Source organism: Rhinopithecus roxellana, chromosome 11 (assembly GCF_007565055.1).
Source record: "Rhinopithecus roxellana isolate Shanxi Qingling chromosome 11, ASM756505v1, whole genome shotgun sequence".
Lineage (NCBI taxonomy): Eukaryota > Metazoa > Chordata > Mammalia > Primates > Cercopithecidae > Rhinopithecus > Rhinopithecus roxellana.
This window is the reverse complement of record NC_044559.1, coordinates 58,453,582-58,480,073: the sequence shown is the minus strand read 5'-3', so window position 1 is coordinate 58,480,073 and position 26,492 is coordinate 58,453,582. Positions and strand designations below refer to the sequence as shown.

The 26,492-nt window shown below is 44.8% G+C and overlaps 1 non-coding gene across 1 annotated transcript; it reads left to right on the top strand.

Annotated features, from left to right (window-relative positions):
* Positions 1-6,577: 6,577 nt before the first annotated feature.
* Positions 6,578-6,682, top strand: LOC115900530. The gene has a single exon (XR_004060214.1). It is a non-coding gene; the product is annotated as a U6 spliceosomal RNA (small nuclear RNA).
* The last annotated feature ends 19,810 nt before the right edge of the window (positions 6,683-26,492 follow it).

Sequence of the window (26,492 nt, the reverse complement as noted above, 5' to 3'; positions counted from 1 at the left end):
TGGTGGGGAAAGTAGGATCATGCTGTGGGAGGGGAGCACAGACAAATCTTACCAGGCCCTGTAGGCCATTTCCCAAAGAGGATGACTTTTATCTGGGTAAGATGGAATGTTCTAACATGGAAGTGACGCACCATCTATTTTTTTTTTTTTGCAGGGGGATGGAGTTTCACTCTTAGTGCCCAGGCTGCATTGCAATGGTGCCATCTCGGCTCACCACAACCTCCGCTTCCTGGGTTCAAGCGATTCTCCTGCCTCAGCCTCCCAAGTAGCTGGGATTACAGGCATGCACCACCATGCCCCGCTAATTTTGCATTTTTAGCAATACATGATTTCTCCTTGTTGGTCAGGCTGGTCTTGAACTCCCGACCTCAGTTGATCTGCCTGCCTTGGCCTCCCAAAGTGTTGGGATTACAGGTCCGAGCCACCACGCCTGGTTGACACACCATCTATTTTAGCATCAAAAGCACTGTTCTGGGCCATGCTCAGTGGCTTATACCTACAATCCCAACACTTTGGGAGGCTGAGGCAGGGAGATCGCTTGAACCCAAGAGTTTGAGATCAGCCTGGGCAACATAGGGAGACACTACCTCTACAAAAATAGAAATTTAAAAAGTTAACTGGGTGTAGTGTTGTGCACCTGTAGTCCCAGCTACTCAGGAGGCTGGGGTGGGAGGATCACTTGAGCCCAGGAGATTGAGGCTGCAGTGAGCCGGGATCATGTTATTGCATGCTAGCCTCAGCAACAGAGCAAGACCCTGTCTTAACAACAACAAAAAAGAAAAGAAAAGAAAAGCTGGCCGAGCGCAGTGGCTCACACCTGTAATCCCAGCACTTTGGGAGCCCGAGGCAGACAGATCACGAGGTCAGGGGATTGAGGCCATCCTGGCTAACACAGTGAAACCCCGTCTCTACTAAAAATACAAAAAATTAGCCGGGCGTGGTGGCACGCGCCTATAGTCCCAGCTACTCAGGAGGCTGAGACAAGAGAATTGCTTGAACCCGGGAGGCTGAGGTTGCAGTGAGCACCAAGATCGCGCCACTGCACTCCAACCTGGGTGACGGAGCGAGACTCTGTGTCAAAAATAAAATAAAATTTAAATTTAAAAAGCACTGCTCTGCTCTGCTGCTGTTATTGATAATAGAGTGGGCTTGAGAGCATAGAATCCAAAGCTGGAAGTTGTGCTAGGAGGTGTTTGCTGTAATCCAAGAAAGACCACAGCAGCCCGAATCATGTTGGTGATAAGTAGTAGAAAAAATCCGAATGAACGTAGACTTGACAGGATTTGAACGTAAGATGTGAAAGAAAAAGAAGATTCAAGGATGATCCTACATTTTGGGCCCTGACAATGTGGAAAAAAAGAAAAGAACAGGATCTCGGGACCCTGAACTGGCTATGTCAAAGGCAAAGTTAAGCTTGGGAAGTGAGTTATGCAAAAACTGCCTTCCTTTTGTCCCTAAACAGATAGCAATAGTAAGCTGTAATTTTACATGCTTACTTTATCTTATGCAAAGTGTAGAATTACTGAGCAAGAGATGAATGCATAATTGCCATTTCCTCTGCTCCCTCTTTTCACGTGTAAAATGTGGATTCACTGAGCGCTAATCAAAGCTTCACAAGAATGTAACTGACTACTTGCCTCGTTGCCTATCCTCTGTCCATGTTTTTCCCTCTTTTTTTTTTTTTTTTAAGATGGAATCTTGCTCTTGTCTCCCAGGCTGGAGTGCAGTGGCACCATCTAGGCTCACTGCAACCTCCGCCTCCAGGGTTCAAGTGATTCTCCTGCCTCATCCTCCTGAGTAGTTGGGATAACAGGTGCCCACAACCACGCCCGGCCAATTTTTGTACTTTTAGTAGAGATGGGGTTTCGAGACCAGGCTGGTCTCGAACTCCTGACCTCAGGTGATCCACCTGCCTTGGCCTCCCAAAGTGCTAGAATTACAGGAGTGAGCCACCGCATCTGGCCTCTTTTTTCTTTTTAAAAACAAAGTCTCATTATGTCACCCAGGCTGGGTCTGGAGTGCAGTGGCTCAATCATAGCTCACTGTAACCTCAAACTCCTGGACTCAAGCCATCCTCCTGCCTCTGCCTCCCACATAGCTGAGACCACAGGCACAGGCCACCAATGTCCGGCTAATTTTTAATTTTTATTTTTATAGAAACGAGTGTTGCTATGCTGCCCAGGCTGGTCTCAAATTCCTGGGCTCAAGCAATTCACCTGCTTTAGCCTCCTCAGGTGCTGGCATGTGAGGCATGAGCTACCACATCTGGCCCACTTTTTTTTCCTTTCCTCCTTCTCCTCCTGCTCACTCCTTCCCATTTAAATATTGAAGTGCTTAAAACCTCTTTGGAAAAAGCAAGGATCACAGATGCTCCTGTGATTTGTGTTTTTTTCTCAGGCGTATCCTCAACCTTGGCAAAACAAACCTCCAGTTGATTGAGATCTGCTTCAGTTACTTTTTTATTTACAGCAACTATTTTAGTGAACTCAGGCTGCCATAACAAAATATGTTGACTGGATGGTTTAAACAACACAGATTTATTTCTCACAGTTCTAGAGGCTGGGAAGTCCAAGACAAGGTGCCAGAATAGTCTGTTTCTGGTGAGGACTCTCTTCCTGGTTTGCAGACAGTCACCTTCTCCCCTGTGTCCTCACATGGTGGAGGGAGAGCTCTGGTGTCTCTTCTTTTTTTTATGAAGACACCAGTTCTATTGGATCAGAGCTCTAGCCTTATGACTTTTTTTTAACCTTAATCACCTCCCTACAGGCCCTATCTCCAATATGGTCAAAGGAGGGGTCAGGGATTCAACATATAAATTTGGGATGGGAGACATCATTTAGTCCATAGCAGCAACTGAAAGGATGGACTTGCCATTTACTGCAACGAGAAGTCAGGTGAGAAGCACGTTTTGAAAGAAAGAGCAAAAGGTCCATGTCGGGCATGTCAGGCTTAAGGTATCTGTTCATCAAGCCAGTTGGTCATAAAGTTTGGAATTAAAGGAATAGGTCTTAGCTAGAGGTATGAAATTGGGAGGCATCAGCCCATTGGTGGCCAGGATACTAGATTAGATAACCAGAAGTGGAGAGGACCCAGGGCGCCCCGACAGGCAGAGTTTGGGGTGAGGAGGACAGGACAAGAGACATAAAAGGAGCAGCCGGGGACATAGGAAGACACCTAAGAGTATGCAGTGTCCCTGCAGCCAAATAAAGATAATTATGTAGGGAAGAGGGAGTGATCAACTATGCCAAGAGCCCCAGAGAGGTCAAGGAAGAGGAGGACTAAGAATTGAGTCTTGGATGTAGCCCCATCATGGCCACTGGGGACTTTTTTTTTTTTTTTTTTTTTGACAGATTCTTGCTCTGTCGCCCAGGCAAGAGTGCAGTGGTATGATGTCAGCTCGCTGCAGCCTCCGCCTCCCAGGTTCAAGCGATTCTCCTGCCTCAGCCTTCCAAGTAGCTGGGATTACAGGTGCCCACCACTATGCTCGGCTAATTTTTTGTATTTTTAGTAGAGACAGGGTTTTACCATGTTGGCCAGGCTGGTCTTGAACTCCTGACCTCAGATGATCTGCCCACCTCAGCCTCCCAAAGCACTGAGATTACAGGTGTGAGCCACCACATCCAGACTTTTTTTTTTCTTTTCTTTTTTTTTTTTTTTTTTTTTTTTTTTGAGACAGAGTCTTGCTTGCTGTGTCACCCAGGTTGGAGTGCAGTGGCGTAATCTCGGCTAACTGCAACCCACTCCACCCAGATTAAAGTGATTCTCCTGCCTCGGCCTCCTGAACAGCTGAGATTGCAGGCACCCGCCACCACATGTGGCTAATTTTTGTATTTTTAGTAGAGACAGGGTTTCACTATGTTGGCCAGGCTGATCTCAAACTCCTGACCTCAAGTGATCCACCCATCTTGGCCTCCCAAAGTATCTCATCCATCTGAGCCATCACCATTGTACTCTCTTCCCTGGGTTTTGTGAAGGAGGGAAACTGAATTCAATCTTTCCCGTAGGATGTTATACCATTTACATCTTGCTTCTGATACAACACTTCAGTTATAAAATTTTCATTAAATGCCAGAAAATGTTTTATTTTAAGGGACCCGTCTTTCATTCAGGGAAAGTATTTTCAAATTCTTCAGCAGACAACTTGAAAGGAGTTTCCTATGTCTGACTTCAGAGGCACTCCCAGCCAGGCGCAGCCCTGCCCTGGGCAAAGACTCACTGCCCGTCCTCACAGAGGCCCTTTCCTTCCACACCAAGGGCACCTGCTCTGAAGCTGACCCCACTGATGGCTGGGGAATAGTCACAGGTGTCGTCAGTCAGCATCCAGGAAAACAGGATTCGGAGAGGAGAAAGGGCATATAGGAAATGGAACCAGTCATTCTATTATCTTTGACTTGGTACCTTTTCCTCTGCCGCTACTCCCATCTTTTGTCTTTTGTGATTTGTGATTCTTTTCTCTTTGTCTCTCTGGAGGCCAAGTTGACTAAAATCATGAAACAGGGCTGGGCGCATTGGCTCACGCCTGTAATCCCAGTGCTTTGGGAGACCGAGATGGAAGGACCGTTTGAGTCCAGGAGTTCGAAACTGCTATCATGCCGTTGCACTCCAGCCGGGGTGACAGAGCCAGGTCCTGTCTCAGAAAAAAAAGAAAAAGAAAAAAATTTAATCTAGTCCAAGTCCCTGTCACATAATAGACAGGGACTCTTGGGGCCCGGGGAGGTTATCTCACTTCTTCAGTCACTGAGCCCGCTCATGGGAGAACCGGGTCTAGATCGGGGCTCCTGTCTTCACAGCTTTATCTGATGCCCCAAACCTGAATAAACTCAGCAGGGAGCTGGCAGGCTGGTTCTTGAGGGGCTCAGAGGTCACTACATAGGTCTGGGGTCACTCCAGTGCCAGGGGCGGCTTGCACCCTCAGTTCACTCAGGGGAACACTTGTGCCGTTTATTTTATTTTATGTATTTATTTTTAGAGTGAGGCCTTTCTTTGGGTGGCATTTATTAGTAGCACCATTTCCCCCGTGTCTACTGCATTGCATGATCTCAAGTGCTTTGCCTAAAGTTTCTCACTTTTCACCCAAGCTCTGCAAAACTCAATCAGTTCTATTTGACACAGAAGGAAGTGCTAAGCAGCAAGGTCAAGATCACACATTAGTGAGCAGGGAGACTCAGGATGGAGCCCGGGCCTCTCATTCCAAGCCTGCGATGGTTTCGTATAGACGCAGTCTCCCCAGATTCACACTCTCTCAAGACTGAGTGTAGACAGTGTCCAGTGCAAATGCACTCATCTCCCTGGAAGACGTGTATAACCGTGTAAAACCACACGACTTGTTTCAACCAGTCATCACAGCCTCTCCCCTGTGGGAAAACTCACTTGGAAATGCAAATTAAGATGGAAAGTTACTTATTGAACATAAAGACAGAACAAAGGAAACCCCACATCCTTGGAGGATCCTATCATCAAAGCGATATCAAATGGAGACAGCAGCCTCCATTGTGGGGCTGGCTCCCACCCCTGCCTAGCCCGTGGGAGGACGTGTGTCAGCCTGCCCCGGCGACCGCTCTGACGCAGCACATGACTGGAGCCACCTGGCAAACTCTTACCCTGACTCTTTGTCCTTTGTGACCACATTTTCACGGCTGTGATTCAGTCTCCCTTCCCCAGTTGCATTTCAGAGGAGTCACGACTCACGGCTCATTTTGCGGTGGGTACATTTTAAGGGGTCGCTTTTATTTGTTTGTTTTGACAGAGTCAAAACAATACCCTGTGGCCCAGGGTATTGTGCAATGGCACAATCTGGACTCACTGCAACCTCTGAAGAAACCACTTCTTAATGGAATCTAGGGATGGTCCCTGAGCATCTCCAGACAATAGTTAGGCAGCATTGCCTCTGGGAAAAGATTAGCTTTCTAAATCTCATTTACTGTAAATGCATTCAAGTATAATGTCAAAGACTTCGGACCTTGCTTGACTAGAATCCCATAGCCAACAGGAAATCCAATTTCTGTAGGTCTGTAGTAGCCACTGTTTACTATTGACATCCAGGGTTTTTGTTTTTCTCTTTTGTTTGCTTTCGATGATAGCATGTGCTTCTGTCACAACAAACAGCATTTAAGGGAAGATGCTCTCCTCCCAACCCTGACATCTGATCCTCAGTTACACATTGACGTTATTTAGTTATTTACAATTAAAAGTGACAAACTGTATTCCAAAAAGTGATTATGTGCCTCCAGGTCTACCACATACTTTTTTTTTTTTTTTTTTTTTTGGAGACAGAGTTTCACTCTTGTTGCCCAGGCTGGAGTGCAATGGCGCGATCTTGGCTCACTGCAACCCCCGCCTCCCCAGTTAAAGCTATTCTCCTGCCCCAGCCTCCCAAGAAGCTGGGATTACAGGCATGCACCACCACGCCCGCTAATTTTGTACTTTTAGTAGAGATGGGGTTTCTCCATGTTGGTCAGGCTGGTCTTGAACTCCTGACCTTAGGTGATCCACCCACCTCGGCCTCCCAAAGTGCTGGGATTACAGGTGTGAGCCACTGTGCCTGGCCCTACAGACATTTTTTTAAATGTTAAATTTCATGCTCACTTCGGAACACATTTATTAAAACTGCAACGATACAGAGATTAGCATGGCTCCTGAGCAAGGATGACACGCAATATAAAATTAAAATTGAAAAATTTTTATATAAGTTAATTCCATTTCTTAGCTAAGCTTTCATTCTTCCTCTCTCATTCAGCTCTCGGCCCTAAGGTCTCTGTGAACCTGGAGAGGAGGCAAATCTCAAATCCATTTGGCTTCCTGACAGTAGATCTGACAAAGGATTTCGTATCAAATGTAATCGAACTAATGGGCAAAATTATGATTTTTGATTAAGTTAGAATATTAGGATCTGGAGCTGCATTGTCTGATATAGTAGTATGAGTGAAAAGAGTCAAACTCTGTAAAATATTTGAAGAGATTTGTTCTGAACCAAATATGAGTGACCATGGCCCATCACACAGTCGCGGGAGATCCAGAGACCATGCACCCAAGTTGGTCGGGCTACAGCTTGGTTTCACACTGTTTTAGGGAGACATCACAAGACATCAATCAATACATGTAAGATGTACATTGGTTTAATCTGGATTACACTTCAAAAAATTGGTTTTTGAAGCCTGGATTACACTTACCTGGATAGTGTCAGAGGCGTTTGAACAAGAGCAATTTCATCTTGAATAGGGACTGGGTAAAATAAGGCTGAGACCTATTGGGCTGCATTCCCAGGAGGTTAGGATACTCTAAGTCACGGCATGAGATAGGAGATCAGCACAAGACATACGTCCCAAAGACTTTGCTGATAAAACAGACTGTGGTTAAGAAGTCAGCCAAACTCCACCAAAACCAAGACGGCAATGAAAGTAACTTCGGATTGTTCTCACTGCTCATTATATGCTAATTATAATGCATTAGCATGCTAAAACGCACTCCCATCAACGCCATGACAGTTTACAAATGCCTGGCAACATAAGGAAGTTACGCTATATGGTCTAAAAAGGGGAGGACTCCTCAGTTCCTGGAGTTCCACCTCTTGTTTGGCATATAATCAAGAAGTAATGGCCAGGTGTGGTGGCTCATGCCTGTAATCCCAGCTACTTGGGAGGCTGAGGCAGGAGAATCACTTGAACCCAGGAGGCGAAGGCTGCAGTGAGCTGAGATCATGCCACTGCACTCCAGCCTGGGCAACAGAGCAAGACTCTGTTGCAACCCCCCCGCCCCCCGCCCTCCGCCAAAAAGAAGTAACAATAAATATAAGCAGTTGAGCAGCCCATGCTGCTGCTCTGCCTGTGAAATAGCTGTTCTTTTGTTTCTTGTTTTTGTGTGTTGTTGTTGTTGTTTTGAGACAGAGTCTCACTCTGTCCCCCAGGCTGGAGTGCAGTGGCTCGATCTCCGCTCACTGCAACCTCCACCTCCCTGGTTCAAGCGATTCTCCTGCCTGAGCCTCCCAAGTAGCTGGGATTAAAGGCACCAGCCATCATGCCCAGCTACTTTTTGTATTTTTAGTAGAGTCGGGGTTTCATTACGTTGGGCAGGCTTGTCTTCAACTCCTGACCTCAAGTGATCCGCCCGCCTCGGCCTCCCACAATGCTGGGATTACAGGCGTGAGCCACTGCGCCCAGCCTTTTTTCTTTCCTTCTCTAATACACTTGCTTTCACTTTACTCTATGGATTCGTTTTGAATTCTTTCTTGCACAAGGTCCAAGAACCCTCTCTTAGGATCAGGATCAGATCCTTTCCTGGTAAGAACAGGCAGATTCAAAGATTTTCTGACTGGCACTTGGTTGAAAGAGTTTATCTAAAGACCTGAAATTTCTAGAAGGAAATGTCTAGATTAAGACATTTAATAAGACCGAGGTTCTTATTATTCAGATGAAGCCTCCAAGTAGGTGGCTTCAGAGAGAATAGATGAGAAATGTTTCTTATCAGACTTAAAAATGTGCCAGGTTCTTAGTTAATTTCTCCTGGATCAGGAAAAAGACTTGGAAAGGGAAAGGGATTCTCTACAGAATGTAGATTTTCCCAACTGACAGCTTTGCAGGGAAATGTATTTTAGGGTAAAATTCTTCCATTTATTTCAGAGCTTGCTATCTATCACATTGGTATGGTATTTCTACTAAAAGTCTGTTTGGTCAGTCTTAAGCTCTCTGTTTTAGTGTTAATGCTGGTTGCTGTACCTGAATTCCAAAGGGAGGAAGGTAGAATGAGGCATGTCCGACCACCCATTCCCATCACGGCCTGAATTAGTGTTTCATGTTAACTTTGGAATGCCCTTGACCAAGAGGAGGGGTCTGTTCAGCTGGTTGCAGGGGCAGGCATAGAATTTTATTTTTGGTTAGCAATAGCCACTAGTACTGGTGGCTATTTAAATTAAAATTGTTGAAAATATCATAACATTATAAGTTCAGTCCCTTGGTTACAGTAGCCTTATTGTTATTGGAAAGGGGTCCTGATTTAGACCCTAAGAGAGGGTTCCTAGACCTTGTGCAAGAAAGAATTCGAGGTGAATCCATAGAGTAAAGTGAAAGCAAGTTTATTAAGAAAGTAAAGGAGGCTGGGCATGGTGGCTCATGCATATAATCCCAGTACTTTGGGAGGCCAAGGTTGGAGGCTGAGGCAGGAGAATCGCTTGAACCTGGGAGGCGGAGGTTTCAGTGAGCCAAGATTCCACCGCTGCACTCCAGTCTGGGGGACAGAGAGAGACTCCGTCTCAAAAAAAAAAAAAAAAAAAAGAAAGTAAAGGAATAAAGAATGGCTACTCCATAGGCAGAGCAGTGGCATGGGCTGCTTGACTAAGCATACTTATAGTTACTTCTTGATTATATGCTAAACAAAGGGTGGATTATTCATGAGTTTTCCAGGAAAGGGATGGGCAGTTCCCAGAACTGAGGGTTCCTCCCCTTTTTAGACCATATAGGGTAACTTCCTGATGTTGCCATGGGATTTGTAAACTGTCATGGCACTGGTAGGAGTGTCTTTTAGCATGCTAATACATTATAATTAGCATATAATGAGCAGTGAGGGCAACCAGAGGTCACTTTCATTGCCATCTTGGTTTTGGTGGGTTTTGGCCGGCTTCTTTACCACAGCCTGTTTTATCAGTAAAGTCTTTATGACCTGTATCTTTTTTTTCTTTTTGAGACAGAATCTCGCTCTGTTGCCCAGGCTGGAGTGCAGTTGTGTAATCATGGTTCACTGCAGCCTCCACCTCCTGGGCTCAAACAATCCTCCCACCTCAGCCTCTCAAGTAACTGGAACCACAGGCACACACCACCACGCCCAGCTAGTTCTTTTATTTTTTAGTAGAGGCAAGGTCTTGTTATAGTGCCCGGACTGGTCTCAAACTCTTGGTCTTAAGTGATCTGCCTGCCTCAGCCTTTCAAAGAGATGGGATTATAGGCGTGAACCACTGTGCCTGGCCACATGATTTCTGAAAAAGTAATTTTCAGAAATTTTCCTTTCCTTTCATCCATATCTGATAATGGAAGCTAATAATGAGGAAGAATAAAACATTACATTAAGAATATTCTCCAGTGTTTGAAGCTACACACAGTTTCAACTATATGCATCTTTTAATCTGATTTTTTAAATGCATCCTATTTCCCAGATGAAAATAGACATTTGCTTTGCATGACAACTGCAGAAAATGAAGTAAAATCCCAGATCTTTCATTTAGTAATTGTCTGTCAGTATAAATGCAGAATGATAGCAATTTTCTATCTTGTATATTATTCCTTGGGGAATGACAGTTGTTTTTTATTCAGATCTAACTTCACATGGTAATAATACTGAAATAAATTAAAAGCACACAGTCAGTTATGATCAGATATGATCTATTCAAAGAGGAAAGAAATACTTTTCTGAAATACCTTTTTTTTTTTTTTTTTTTTTTTTTTTTTGAGACAGGGTCTTTTTCCGTCGCCCAGGCTGGAGCGCAGAGGCCTGATCTCGGCTCACTGCAACCTCTGTCTCCCAGGTTCAAGCGATTCTCCTGCCTCAGCCTCCCAAGTAGCTGGGATTAGAGGTGCGCACCACCATGCCTGGCTAATTTTTGTATTTTTAGTAGAGACGGGGTTTCATCATGTTGATCAGGCTGCTCTTGAACTCCTGACCTCGTGATCCACCCGCCTCGGCCTCCCAAAGTGCTGGGATTACAGGCGTGAGCCACTTCGCCCGGCCTGAAATACTTTTTTTACTCAAGACTATAGTCTTATTTTTTGAGAGTAAAATATAACGTAATAAGGCCAGGTGCAGTGGATCACGCCCGTAATTCCAGCACTTTGGGAGGCTAAGGCTGGAGGATCACCTGAAGTCAGGAGTTCAAGACCAGCCTGGCCAACATGGTGAAACCTGTCTCTACTGAAAATACAAAAAATTAGCCAGGCATGGTGGCAGGCATCTGTAATCCCAGCTACTCGGGAGGCTTAGGCAGGAGAATCACTTGAACCACGGAGGCGGAGGTTGCAGTGAGCCGAGATCATGCCACTGCACTCCAGCCTGGATGACAGAGCGAGACTCCATCTCACAAAAAACAAAAACGTAATAGGACAATTCTTCAAATGATAAAGTGAACCTTGATGTACTTACACAGCTTTAGCTATGATTTTCACAAATACGAAGAAACTATGCCAAATCCTAGGAGTCTATGTGGGTTTATGTGTTGGTTATCTACAGCTGATATGATTATCATGATTTTATTTATTTATTTGCTCCTGCCCCTTCCCCAACTGATTATCATTATTATTAATTTGCCAAATGATTTTCACCTATGGATCGGAAAATTGTGTTTATTACTGTCAGAGGCATTTGAACCAGAGCAACTCCATCTTGAGTAGGGGCTGGATAAAATCAGGCTGAGACCTATTTTAGGGACTGCATTCTCAGGAGGATAGGCATTCTAAGCCACAGCATGAGATTAGGAGGTCAGCACAAGATACGGGTCACAAAGACCTTGCTATAAAACAGGCTGTGGTAAAGAAGCCAGCCAAACCCACCAAAACCAAGAGGGCAGCGAAAGTGACCCCGGTCGTCCTCACTGCTCATTATACGCTAATTGTAATGCATTGGCATGCTAAAAAGACACTCCCACCAGTGTCATGACAGTTTACAAATGCCATGGCAACTTCAGGAAGTTACCCTATGTGGTCTAAAACGAGGAGGAACCCTCAGTTCTGGGAATTGCCCGCCCCTTTCCTGGAAAACTCACGAATAATCCACCACTTGTTTAGCATATAGTCAAGAAATAACTATAAAAATAGGCAACCAGCTGGAAGCAGTGGCTTACCGCGCTGTAATCCCAGCACTCTGGGAGGCTGAGGTGGGCAGATCAACCAGCTGGGCGCGGTGGTTTACTGTGCTGTAATCCCAGCACTTTGGGAGGTCGAGGCGGGCAGATCACTTGAGGTCAGGAGTTCAAGACCAGCTTGGCCAATATGGTGAAACCCCATCTCTACTAAAAATACAAAAATTAGCCAGGTGTGGTGGTGGGCGCCTATAATCCCAGCTACCTGGGAGGCTGAGACAGGAGAATCACTTGAACCCAGGAGGTTGCAGTGAGCCGAGATTGTGCCACTACACTCCAGCCTGGGTGACAGAGCGAGACTCCATCTCAAACAAAAAAGAAAAGAAAGAAAAAAAAAGGCAACCAGCAGCACTCGGTGCTGCTCTGCCTATGGAGTAGCCATTCTTTTATTCCTTTACGTTCTTAATAGATGTACTTTCACTTTACTCTATGGACTCGCCCTGCATTCTTTCTTGCACTGGATCCAGGAACCCTCTCTTGGGGTCTAGATCAGGACCCTTTCCGGCAACATTACCATAATACACATTATGCGTGAATTTCATACATGAGTCGCATGAGTTAGTGGTATAATATGCGTTTTTACTTTTAATTTTTATTTATTCTTAATTGATTTTTATTTTTTTGAGGCAGCGTCTTGCTCCGATGCCCAGGCTAGAGTGCAGTGGTGTGATCCTAGCTCACTGCAGCCTTGATCTCCGGGGCTCAAGTGATTCTCCTACTTCAGCCTCCCCAGTAGCTGGGACTATAGGCACATACCACCACATCCAGCTATTTAAATTTTCTTTCTTTCTTTCTTTCTTTCTTTCTTTCTTTCTTTCTTTCTTTCTTTCTTTCTTTCTTTCTTTCTTTCTTTCTTTCTTTCTTTCTTCCTTTCTTTTTCTTTTTTAATAGGATAGGGTCTTGCTTTTGCCCAGGCTGGCCTCAAATTCCTGGGCTCAAGCAATCCTCCTGCCTTGGCCTCCCCAAGTGCTGGAATTACAGATTTGTTGCGCCAATGTGCCCAGCCTAATATGCAGTTTTATGTTTCAACTTTAGTTCACTCATTAAACACTAAGTATACCCTTTGGAATAGATTTCTGGGGACAAATGCCCAAAACCCTATTGATTACATCCCTTGCTAACTTTTTCTAGCTGGTCTTATCAGTCATTTGAGTACTTCCTCCACCCTTAGCCATTTGCTCAGTCCTGAGACCCCTGAGCCATCCTGTCCACCATGACATCAAAAGCACAAGGAGAATGCCTGATTTAGCCCTGCACGTGGGAATAGACTAGGTGGGCGCAGTGCTGAGCAGGGTGATCCCGGAGGCAAGAGGAGGGAAGAGCATTATCAGTTAAGTAGAGGCCTTCCTGAACCTCTCCAAATTTTATTTCCAATAGAAGTATCTAGAAGTATTTTCTCTTGGTTTTTGTCTTATGTTTATCTAGCTTTTTGGTTTTGTTTTGTTTTGTTTTGTTTTGTTTTGTTTTGAGACAGAGTTTCTTTCTTGTTGCCCAGGCTGGAGTGTAGTGGCACAATCTTGGCTCACTGCAAACTCCTCCTCCCAGGTTCAAGAGATTCTCCTGCCTCAGCCTCCCGAGTAGCTGGGATTACAGGCATGTACTCCCACAATGCCTGGCTAATTTTTTGGGTTTTTTAGTAGAGATGGGGTTTCAACATGTTGGCCAAGCTGGTCTCGAACTCCTGACCTCAGGTGATTTGTCTGCCTCAGCCTACCAAAGTGCTAGGATTACAGGTGTGAGCCACCGCATCTGGCCTATGCATATATATATATATTGTTAAAACCAAGTTTGCTCTTGGATATTCAATTTCCATGGTATTGGTTTAAAATAATTATCAGGCCGGGCACAGTAGCTCATGCTTATAATCCCACCACTTTGGGAGGCAGAGGCAGGCGAATCACCTGAGATCAGGAGTTCAAGACCAGCCTGGCCAACATGGTGAAACCCCTGTCTCTACTAAAAATACAAAGAATTAACCAGGCATGGTGGTGGGTGCCTGTAATTGCAGTTACTCGGGAGGCTGAGGCAGGAGAATCACTTAAACCCGGGAGGCGGAGGTTGCAGTGAGCACCACTGCACTCTGGCCTGAGCGACAGACTGAGATTCTGTCTCAAAAAATAAAAATAAAATAAGTAAAATAATTACCAACCTATTATGAATGCAGGTACCCCACCTCCCATGGGAGCAGACCTTTGCATGTCTGAACTAACCAAGTTCCAAGAATTCTACAGAGAGGCGGCACACTGAGTTGGTGAGGAGCATGAGCTTCGGAATAAAGCAGAGCTGAGCCTCAGTCCCATCCTTGCTGCTCACCAGCTCTGTTACTTGCTGGACCTCCCAGTTCCTCATCCGCAAAATAGCAAACCCAATCACTAAGGTAAGGAAGCATCTGCCAACCCACGGTAGGTATATTAACATCAGGTTATTGCCTCATAATGTCGTTTGGAGGACTGAATTGATATTTGCTCAAACATCTTGTAAACTGTAAAGTGCTTTAGGAACTTTGTATTAGCAACTTATTTAGGCTGCTGGGAGGCCCTTGAGGTGGAAGAACCTAGAAAAGGTAAATTGCTCTCTTCAGTCCCCAAGTGCCTGGTTCCCTGCCAAGAAACCACTCCCAAACTCAGGCTGCTAACCTGGGCTGCCGGCAGGAGGAAGCAGCCCGGGAACTGAGCCCAGCCAGAGCCGGAGAAACAGGTTCCTGCCTTCCCCGCTGACGGCCTAAGGCTCGTGCTCTAATCTGCAAAAAATGGCAGAAGTTGCTGTAGTGTTGTAGAACCAAACTGGGGTTGGCTCCCTGGTGTAGTAAGACCAGATATTTGTATTGACGTTGGTAGTGGGAGAAAGCAAGGTGTTTATTTGTAGGGAGCCAAGACCCACCTTTTTGATGGCTTGTAGATAAGGGTTTCTTTTTCCTTTTTTGTGTGTGTTTTGAGGCAGGGTCTCACACTGTCGCCCAGGCTGGAGTGCAGTGGCATGATCTCGGCTCACTGCAACCTCCGCCTCCCGGGTTCAAGCGATTCTCGTGCCTCAGCCTCCTGAGTAGCTGGGATTACAGGAGCCCGCCACTACACCTGGCTAACTTTTGTATTTTTAGTAGAGACAGGGTGTCACCATGTTGGCCAGCTGGTCTCGAACTTCCAGGCTCAAGTGATCCACCCGCCTCGGCCTCCCAAAGTGCTGGGGCTCCCAGGTGTCCACTGCCGCGCTGGCCTAAAGTGGCTTTTAAGAAAAGTTGCTCCCTAGAGTATGGCATGTTCCACGCCAGCCTTGGCATTTTGCTCTTTGCTCCCCTGGCTCCACTGGAAGCTCAGCAAGCTCACAGGTTCTCTCCCACACCCCAACTCAGGTCCCACGTCCATTTCCTCAGGGCTCCAGAGACAGTCCTCAACCATGGGCCTCCCCAGGACCCCGGGGACACTGTACAGGGAAGACACAATGGAGACAATAGCCATGGCAGTCACAGGATCCTCGACAGTGACATCAATTACATAAGGTTTGATGGCCTCCCTTTCTCACTATAAAGCAAAGAATGCTGCCCATCTGGCAGCCAGGGAAAGTTCTGGAGTCGGGGACCTGGCCATCCTGTGGTGCTGCCTCGAGCTTTGACTTGGAGACTCATTGGGGCTCAGGGGAAAGCCTCCTCTTTCTTCACTTTGACAGTGACCAGATGCCGCCATCACCCAGCTGGCCTTGCCCATACCAGGCCACTGCAGCCCAAAAGCGTGTGATTTTAGAGAGCACAAGGTGTGTACTTATTTTTAAATGCAGGAAATAAAAATGATTTTATTTTTGGAATTTCACAATAGCCCTTGGAATAATTCAAGACGCCTGTAGGTGTCCTAAAATCAGGGCTGGGAATCATTGATTTAACCACTTCGAAATTAGCATAAATAGGGCTGGGTACCCACCGGGACTTGAAAATCTAGTTCAAATTTTTTTTTCAGCACTCTATGTCTATAAACTAGCCTGGGCAAGGAAAGGTAGAGTAAGGAAAAAGAGAAGAGGGCTCAAGATTTGATAAACATAATTCTCGCCTCTGGTCAGGGTCTCTGGGAACATTGTTTTTTCCAGTTAGTCATAAGCCTTTTTTTTTTTTTTTTTTTTTTTTGAGATGGAGTCTCGCTGTGTCGTCCAGGCTGGAGTGCAGTGGCACAATCTCGGCTCACTGCAACCTCCCCCTCCTGGGTTCAAGCAATTCTTCTGCCTCAGCCTCCCGAGTAGCTGGGATCACAGGCATGCAACACCATGCCCTGCTAATCTTTGTATTTTTGGTAGAGACAGGATTTCACCATGTTGGGCAGGCTGGTCTCATACTTGTGACCTCAGGTGATCCACCCACCTTGGCCTCCCAAAGTGCTTCAATTACAGGCATGAGCTACTGCAATTACAGGTGTGAGCTACTGTGTCCGGCTTCAACGTTGTTTGTTTTCAAGATTGCTTTAGCTATTCAGGAACCCTGGCATCTGAATTTTAGAATGGGTTTTTCTATTTCTTCAAAAAATGCCCTTGAGATTTGATAGAAATTGTATTAAATCTATAGACTGCTTTGGTTAATATCAACATCTTAGCAGTATTACGTGTTTTAACCCACAAACACAGCTTTCCATTTATTTGTGTCTTCTTTAATTTCTTTTGGCCATGTTTTGTTTTCTTTTCCTTTTTCTTTCTTTCTTTTTTTTTTTTTTTTTTTTTTTTTTTTGAGACTGGGTTTTGCTCTGTTGCCTAGGCTGCTGTAGTGCAGTGGTATAATCATGGCTCACTATAGTCTTGACTTCCCAGGTCAAGTGATCCTCCCACCTCAGTCCCCTGAGTAGCTGGGAATACAGTTGCAAACCACCATGCCTGGCTACTTTTCAATTTTTATTTTTGTAGAGACAGAGTCTTGCCAAATTGCCCAGACTGGTTTCGAACTCCTGGGTTCAAGCAATCCACCTGCCTCAGCCTCTCGAAGTGCTGGGATTACAGGCATGAGCCACTGTAACTGGCAGTAGTTTTTAGTGTGTCATTTTTTACCTCCTTGGCTGAGTTATTCCTCAATATTTTTTTGATGTTATCATTAATGGAATTATTTTCTTAATTTCCTTTTGGATTATTCATTGTTAGTATATAAAAGTGCAACTGATTTTTGTATGTTGTGATTGTATCCTGCAGCTTTGCTGAATCCGTTTTGCAGTTCTAACAGATGTTTTTGGTGGAATATTTGTGGTTTTCTACCTAAAAGATCATGTTGTCTGTGAACATAGATCATTTTATTTCTTCCTTTGCAATTTGATGCATTTTTATTTTGTCTTGCCTAATTGATTGGCTAGGACTTTCAGTGTTATGTTAAATAAAAGTGGTGAACGTGGGCATCCTTGTTTTGTTTCTGACCTTGGAGAAAAAGTTCTCAGTCTTTTAGCATTGAACATGATGTTAGTTGTGTGTGCTTCTTATATATGGCCTTTATTATGTTGAGGCAGTTTTCTTTTCTTTTTTTTTTTTTTGAGACAGGGTCTCACTATGTTGCCCAGGCTGGACTCAAACTCCTGGGCTCAAGTGATTCGCCTGCCTCAGCTTCCCAAAGTGCTGGGATTACAGGTGTGAGCCACCACACCCAGTCATGGTTTTCTTCTAATGTCATACATCTTTATTATCATATATTACATTGTTGATTTTCATATGTTGAACCATCCTTGCATTCCAGGAATAAATCTTACTTAGTCATCATTGTATAATATTTTAGTTGTCCTATTGAACTCTATTTGCTCATATTTTGTTGAGAATTTTTATGTCAATATTCACCAAGAATATTGGTCTGTAGTTTTCTTTTCTTGTAGTGTCTGTCTGACTTCCATATCAGGATAGCGCTGGCTTCATATAATGAATTTGGAAGTATTCTTTCCTCTTCAATTTTTTTTGAAATTAATTGAAATGCATATAAATCTACTTTTAATAATGTCTGTGGTTAGCATTCAGTTTGCAAGATTCCTGAAAACTTAACAATGGGCTCTCCTGAGCTTGGATGAACTAGCTCCAGCACCATCCTGAAGGTGATCATGCTTGAGGAGCCCTAAAGTGTTCATTTTGTTGTTAACAAGATTCTGTACAGAGAGAAGGAAAGAGACTACTTTTTTAATTTTTGTTTAAATTAAGACAGGGTTTCACCAAGTTGATGAGGCTGGTCTCAATCTCCTGACCTCATATGATCCACCTGCCTTGGCCTCCCAAAGTGTTGGGATTACAGGCATGAGCCACTACACCCAGCCAGAAAAGGGACTACTTTTTAATTGAGAAAGGGAACTATTTCTTACTTGCTGAGAAGAAATGCTTTTCCTGATGAGTTCATATGCCTAACAAAAGGACATACATAGAAGTTTTTATTGAAACTGTACTTACATTATAGTGGTTAAAGGGTGAAAGCAACTCAACTCTTCATCTGAAATAAAGAGATAAGTAAATTGTGGTCTATTTATACAATGCAATACTAACCCACCCATAAAGTGAAAGAACTTTAGCTGCATGCGACAACATGGATAAACTTCATATGCATAATGTTGAGTGAAAAGAGTAAGATGCACACACAAAAATACATATCACTTGATTCCACTTATACAAAGTACAAGAATAGGTAAAACCAATTCATATTGTTAGAATCAAGATAGTGGCTACCTGTGGGGAGCTCTTGATTGGGAGAGAGCAATGAGCGAATCTTCCAGATGACTGGAAATGTTCTACATCTTGACATGAGAGGTGGTTATGTGAGTGTGTACATATGTAAAATCTCATTGAGCTGTACGCTTAAGATACATGCATGTTACTGAAAGTTTATTATATTCCAAAAAAAGCTAACAAAATGCCTTTCTTTATTTTTTAATTGTACTTTTAAATTTCAAGAGCTACAGGCTTTTTAAAAAATTGTTTATATTTAAATAAAATTCCTTCGTATTTCTACTTAGACTGCATTACAGGCTTGTTTTAAGAGCCTAAAAAACAGAGGAGCTAAAAGAAAATTCCTTCCAGTCCCCTGACCCTTTCGCTACTCTTTTTTCTAGTATTCACAATTTAATGTCTTCCTTCCACTCATTCTTGTTACCCATGAATGCTGGAACAAAAATGGTTCTGTCTCATTCAGCCATCAGAAAAAGAGCCGAAACCCAGCTCCTTCTCACCATCTCCACTGGTAAGACCAGGGTCCAAGCATGGTCCTCTCTTGTTGGGGTTAGTGCAGTCGCTTCCTGTTATGAACTGAATTATGTCCTCCCAAAATTCATATGCAGAAGCCCTAACCCACGGCATGACTATATTTGGAGATAGTGCCTTTAAAGAAGTGAAAGGAGATGATAATTGTGGAACCCTGATTCAATACAACTGTTGTCCTTAGAAGAGGGAGAGACACAGGGGTGCACACACAGAGGACAGGCTATGTGAGGACACAGCACAAAGGTGGCCGTGCACAAGCCAAGGGGAGAGGCCCTTAGAGAAACCAAACCAGCCAACACCTTGATCTGGGACTTCTAGTCTCAGGAACTATAAGAACACAAACGTCTGTTGCTGAAGTTGCCCAGGCTGCAGTATCTTGTTATGGCAGCCCTTGGAGATTAGTACAGCTCCCAACAGGTCTCTCTGTCCTGCCCTTGCCCACAGTAGTCTATGGTAACACAGAAGCTGGGGAGCCCATTAAGATGTAATCAGGGCATGTCTGTCTTCTGTTGGCTTCTCCTCCACCCAGCAGTAGCCCACAACCTGACGCTGGTCACAAGTCTTGTATCATTTGGCCTCTACTCCCTCTCTGACCTTGTCTCCTACAGTCCTCGCCTCATTGCCTGTGCCTCTGCTCTTTCTTGGACATTCTAAGCATAGTCCTGTCTTAGGGCCCTAGGCATTGTCCTCCCGCCCCAAACAGGCCTCCTCCAGAGAGCGGCATGACTCGCTATCCACTCCTCCTCCTCCTTCAGGGTGATCCTCATTGTCCGTATTGTCAGTCACAGAGATTGTCATCAAAAGAGGGGCTTCTTCCTATCTTTTCTCCTCTTTTCTTTTTCGTTTGTTCTTTAGTTCTATCTTCCTTCTTTTTCTTTTCTTCTTTTTTTCCTTTTCTTTCCTTTTCTTCCGTCTTTTCGCTTTTTCTTTTCTTCCTCCTTCTTTTCTTATTCTTTCTCCTTTCTTTCTCTTCTCCTTTTTCTTTCTCTCTCCTTTTTCCTTTCCTTTTTCTTTTTCTTTTTTTTTTTCTTTTTCCTTTTTCTTTTCTTTTTCTTCTCTTTTTCTTACTTTCTTTTCTTTTTTTTTAGAAGACTGAGTTTTTTCATTCATTTCCTTCTGTGCCAGGCCTGGAGTGCAATTGCACGATCGTTCTCAGTTCACTCGCAATGTTCCAACCTCCCAGGTCAAGACAAAAGCAAAGTCACAAGCGATTCTCCTCTTCTCTCTCCTTCCTCAGCCTCCTGAGTAGCTGGGTTACAAAGGCATGTGCCACCATGCCCCAGTTTAATTTTGTATTTGTCAGTAGAGACAGAGGTTTCTGCATGTTGTCAGGCTGGTCTCAAACCCCTGACGCTCGGTGATCCAACCCCCGACTCGGACGCATCGGCGCTCCAATGCTGGGAATTACCAAAGGCATGAGCCATTCGCCCCACCCAGACCTCTGTTTTCCTTTTTCTTTTTTCAGATGGAGTTCTTGCCGCTGTCCCCAGTCTGGAGTGGCAAGTGGCAAAATCTTGCTCACGCAACCACCCACCTACCTCCTGCCCCGGCCCTCCCAGGTTTCAAAGCAATTCCCAGTCGCTCGCTCGCTCGAGTAATGGGGATACAGCACCTGCCAACACAAGCCAGACCCGTCCCACTCCAGGCTAATTTTTTGTATTCGGTAAGATGGGGTTTCATCACCATGTTGGCCAGCGTGGGGGGGGTCTGAACCTCCCTTGGCCTCAAAATAAGTAAGTCGTCGATACCTGTGATCCCCCGTGCCTGTCATCAGCCTCCCAAAGTGCTGGAATTACAGGCGTGAGCCACCGACCCCCCAAAGCCCGACCCAGCATAGAGCCCACCAGCCTTTTAGCAGGCATGTCTACCAAGGCACACAGAATAACAACTCTAAAACCCCTCAACGCTGACATTTTCTTTTTCTTTCTGTCTTCCAGGAGTTAGGTAACGTTATCTATGCTGAGCTCAACAACTATGCTAACAATCTGATATCCACTCAACGTAGGACTGAATCCCACAATTCCAAATGACGGTGCAGATGTTAAGTGGCATGGAGAGAAAGTAAACCGTACACGATAGAGCTATATAAGAAAATGAGGATGTCAGTTTGGAGTTTGTCCCGCCCTCAAACCGGCCCCTTGGTCCCTCTCCCTCAACCTCATAGGAAAATTTGATCCAGTGGTTGTGGCTGGGTCTAAATGGAAAGTGTTTAGGTCAGGTGGGTGGGCACCTCAATGACAGATTAATTTATATAATGAATCCTTCCCTGGGGTCGGTGGTTTGATGAGTTTCAGCACTCTGTATTTTTTTTCCCTCCATAAGGTTTGCTGAGGCTGTTAAGAGAGCCTGGTGCTGTGCTTCTTTAGTTGCCCTCTCCTCTTTTCTTTTTGTTTTGCGCTCCCGCCTCTCCTTTCGTCTCGTTCCTCTCTGTGCCATGTGATCTCTGGCACACACGGGCTCCTTCCCCCTCACCTTCCCCCATGAGGGAGTGGAATTGCACTGAGGGCCGTCTCCCAGAAGCGATCTGGCAGAATTCTTGTACAACCTGCAGAACGGGCAGCCAACTAAATCTCCCTGCTTCTTTATTAATAAATTACAACCGAAATCGATACCTAATCCTCTTTGTAGCAAAGACAAACAACTGAGATATACTTATGCGCACCCCTTTTTGTGGAAAAAATATAACTAAATGCAAGACACACTGTAAATGTCCTATAAAGCCAAGATTTGATGGAAGTTATTTTGGTGGCAGGGTATTATGGATGATTTTTTCTTTGTTTTTCACCATTTTTTATATTTCCCTTCGTTTTCGTTCCCGTTCTCCCTTTTCACTTTTCTTTTCAATTCTTTTGTCTTTTCTTGCCTGTTTGTTTTCTATAGATAATGACTTTGCAGTCTCTATAATGAAGAAGTGGTGTGTTGTATATAATATATAGAATATAACTATTATTATTTCTTTTTTAAGACAGGGCCTTCACTTGTTGCCCAGGCTGGAGTGAAAGTGGCAACGACCTTAAGCTCACTGCAACCTCCACACCGTCCTGGGTTCAACAAGCGATTCTGCCAATCTCCATTCTCCAGCCTCAGTCAAACCGCCTAAATAATAACAAAATAAACTGGACGAATATACAGGTGCCCACCACACGCCCCGGCTATTTTTTTGTATATTTTATAGAGATGGGGGTTTCATCATCACCCAAGTTGGCCAGGGCCGGGCTTGAAACTGACCTGAGGTGAGCGTCCGCCTCAGCCTCCCCAAAAAAATGGGATTACAGCATGGAGCCACAAACACCACCAAAAACCATGCCTGGCCAGAATTTGTGTAATTTTTTATAAGAAAGAAAAAAAAATTTTCAAAAAAATGAGGTGACCATTTCATTGTGTCCTCAGGCCTGATTGCTATGTCGGACAGGCCAGATGAGGATATTTTTGGTTTTGGTGCCCTAGAATCTTAGACACTACCTTAGTCTACAACTGCGCTAAACTCTCTGTGGGAAGGTCCGGGCGTCTTTTTTGCCTTGGCGATCTCTTTTTGGAGTTGGCCTGCTGATTTTTAAATGTTTTGCAATTCAGCTCTCCTTAACCATTGGCAATAAATCCAGTTGAAACCCGCCTACGGTAAACAAAACAAATCCTCTTGAATCAATTTGAGACTGACCAACATATCTTTTAGTTATTTAACTAAAGGTACTTTCAAGGATTCCTCCTTCTGATTTCTACATGATTTTGTTTGTCTTTCTTTTGTTTTATTATGTATGTATGTAGTGTATGTAGAGCTGTAATGTATGAATGTAGGTATTTGCGCAGCGTCTTTTCTTGCTCTGTCACCCAGGCTGGAGTGCAATGGTGTGAATTCATCGGCTCCTGCAAACTCTATCGCCGAAGTTCCCGTGAGTCGTCTGCCTCCCCTCCTAAGTAGCGGAGATTACAGGATGTGGCCAAACACCACACCAGGCTAAATTGTTTTGTATTTTTGTGAGAGATGGGGTTTCACCATGTTGGCCAGACTGGTCCTTGAACCTCCTGACCCGGGTGATCCACCCGCCCTCAATCAAGCCTCGCCGCACCCAAGTGCTGGGATTTACGGTGGTGAACCAAACCACCAATGTCCTGGACACCCAGCCTGCGTCTTCTTTATTGTTTATTGTCTGAATTTGTTTATAATTGAGGGAATTAATGGAATGATGAAATTGTCTGCAATGTTTCCTCCTGCCTGTATGCAGCCTTACTGCGGATCTGATTTTTTGTTTTTTAAATTCCAAAGGATCTCTGATGCAAGCCTGAAGGAGGCAGGCCCTGTTTGTGCAACGATTAGGAACAAAGTCGCTGGCAGCTTCTCAGATGCTCAGGTTCATTATTCTCAGTGGGATTTATGAGTCGTCAAGGAAGTCATATCAGAGGGCTCTTCTCGGGAACCTGGGACGTAAGCAAAAAGAGACAGGTCAATGAAAACTATAACAGGTCATGAAAGAACTGGTCCTTGTACGACTCTGATCCTTATGCGTAAAGGAACAAGCACATCCAATTTGGCGGCTGTGCGCACATCTCCTCAATAGGATAAATATATTCCAATTGCATATCATTACAAAAATGGGAGCTGTGAAAATTGGGTCGGCAAGCGGCCCACTGGCCATCATTAAATGGAGTGTTATGGTGTTACAATTCCGGTAAAAATTCAAAACCGTCCTTGCAGCTAAGTGGAACAACATGAAGAATGAATCTCATGAAACGTAAGGACTCTTCTCAGATGGTCGAAATCAAACTCCCCATGCAAATAATGCCACTATACTTACTACTACTACTAATACGTAACTACACTGTACACTACTACTCTACTCTTAACTACTGCGCGCCTGGGAGTGCGGGTGGAGCACACACCCTTTGAGGTATGAAATGGGTCGGCAGAGTGGCAGCTGCAGCTGCCCCAAGCAGAACAATCAAAGCTCCTGCTCTGTCAAGCTAGCTTCAAGTGCAGATGGAAAATTGAGGGAGGATGGACAAACAGACAGGCTGTATTTCTGAGCAGTGGCATTTAGCGACAAAAATCCAATAGACAGAATAAAAAGCTTCTAATTAAAAAATTCTTAAAAAATAGCTTCGTAAAATAAAAAATAATAATTCATTAGTATCTATCCATTGATAATACTGATTATTGCGTGAGCAGTGAAATGGCTCGGACTTCCTCAGAAAATGAAATGAGAAGAAAGGGCAAAGAGGGGGATGGTTCCTTCCTGGGGAAAAGCTGCTGTGAAGTGCCCCTCAGGAGGGTGGGGGTGAGCCCTGGAAGAGCAACGGATGGCAAATAACACAAAAAGGACAGCATCTGAAAGTAGCCTTTGGGGGTCACCCTCCCAAGACCCCCTGACCTGGCCCGTCGGAAGGGCGAGGAGAGAGAGGGCGCCCTGGAGCTGGGCGGCTGCCAGGTGAACAAAGCTGGCAGCCACACCCCAGTGCAAAAAAAAAACCCTATAGAGGTCGTTTTCCGGGCTGAAGCTGGAAGTGTGGATGGGGTTTGCCCAGGCACCCGGATTCAGCCTCTTTGGGTAATATGCAGAGCATTTAGGACATCACATCCTGGTGTCAGCGATTTGGCACGTGGGGATTAAGGATGAAGAAGGTCGCACTGGGAGGCAGGAGTTGGAGAAAGAACCCATTCTGGGCAAGGATCATGGGGTCAGAAGGTTAAAGAACGCTTCTGCGGCGCCAGTAAAAACTCCTGCTAATTGGGGCAATAATGGCTCGGGTCCGGGAATAGAGGAAGCGTTTCGTCCTCCTCTGGCTGTCCATCACGGTATGATGGTGGATACGTTCATCACCATCTCCTTCTGGTCCCTTCTGGGGGGTGACCAGACCCCATCACCCCAACTACCTTTCCCAGGAAGGCTGCCCAAGTGCCAGGGCAGCTCTTCCCCCCAGAAGTGGGTGGTTGGGTCATGTTTTTTATTTATGTCAATTTTGCCAGTATTTACTTATGAGCTCTGTGAAAGAGAACATCTCTGATGCTTAACTACTCAAGTCAATAGACATGAGAAAATCTCTCATCAAAGGGATACAATAATTCCCTGAACAGTCAATAAACACAAGGTATGGTTTTAGACGAGGTTACTAGCTAACAGTGGCAAGGAAGGGGCTGTTTGAGGCCAAGTGTGGTAATCCTCATGCGTGGGGGGCCAAGGGAGGAGGAGTCAACTGAGCCGGGAAGGGCAAGACCCAGCTTGGGCAACTAGCAAGATCCTATCTCTAGAATTTTGTATTTTGTTTTTTTTAAGAATATAATGGAGCTATGAATGCTGGGTTTGGCAGCGTGCAACCTGTAAGTTCCCTCCCTCCAGCTACTTGGTAGGAGGCTGAGAAGGGAGGATCTTTTGATCCACAGTTCAAGGCTCCAGTGACGATGGTGGTGCCAAATGCACGCCAGCCTAAGGCAAACAGAGTAAGCCTGTCGCTCTAAAAGCAAAATACAACAAAACAAAAAAACGAAAAACAAAGAACCTCTTAATATAAGTGCATGTGTGAAATATGTTAGTGTATTTTCTTGTTGGAGGGAGGAGATGAAAAGAAAAGAAAAAAGCCGAACACAGATTTTTTAGACATGTTTGATACAGACGCATTGTTTTTCTTTTTTTTTTCCTAATATTTTGTAAAACTCCTGAGCCGTCAAGGACCCCGGCCTCCTCTCCTGCCTTAGAGCAGTGAAGTGCAGTCCTCCGGGGCGCGCTGCAAGCAAACCTCCTCCTCCCAGGTTCAAGTGGATTCTCCTTATCCTGCCTCAGCGTCCCTCAAGTACTGGGGACTACAGGCAATGCAAACCAACCACCACCACGGTCTGTCTAATTTTTTTTTTTTTGTTTTTTTTCTATTTTTATAGTAGAGATGGGTGGTTTACTTAACCTTGGTATGAACCCCAGGCACTAGTGACCCAGGCAGGCTGGTCTTGACGCCTGACCTTCAGGAGAATCTGGCCCGCCTTGGCCTCCCAAAGGGCTTGGAGTATAGGCGTGAGCCACAACCCACCCAGCCCATTATTACCTCCTTATTCCCTAATATTTTGATTGGTGGTTGGTTGAAAATCCAGGGAGTGGTGAATCCGCGGAGGAGAGGGCATGAATTCCTGCAATTCCTGCACGACTGGCATCTGTCGGGTATGTAGGAGGTACAATGATAAGAACTGGATTTTTAAAGAGTATCTTTGAGGGCAAAGAAAGACTTTGGGACTAACACTCCCTTTAAGGTTTAGGTCCCTGTAGAAATCTAACTTCTCTTCACAAAACTTCACTAACTTCAGGGCAAGCAAATTAGTTAGAAGAAAAAGAAGCCAGGGGGCGGTGGCACATTCCGGTCATCTCGGCACTTTGGGAGGCTGAGGTAGGAGGAGTGGTTCAAGACAAGCATGGCCACATAACGAGAATACCATCGCCCTAAAAAAAGAAAGAAAAAAAAAAAGAAAAAAGAAAATGAAAATTCCCTCCCGACA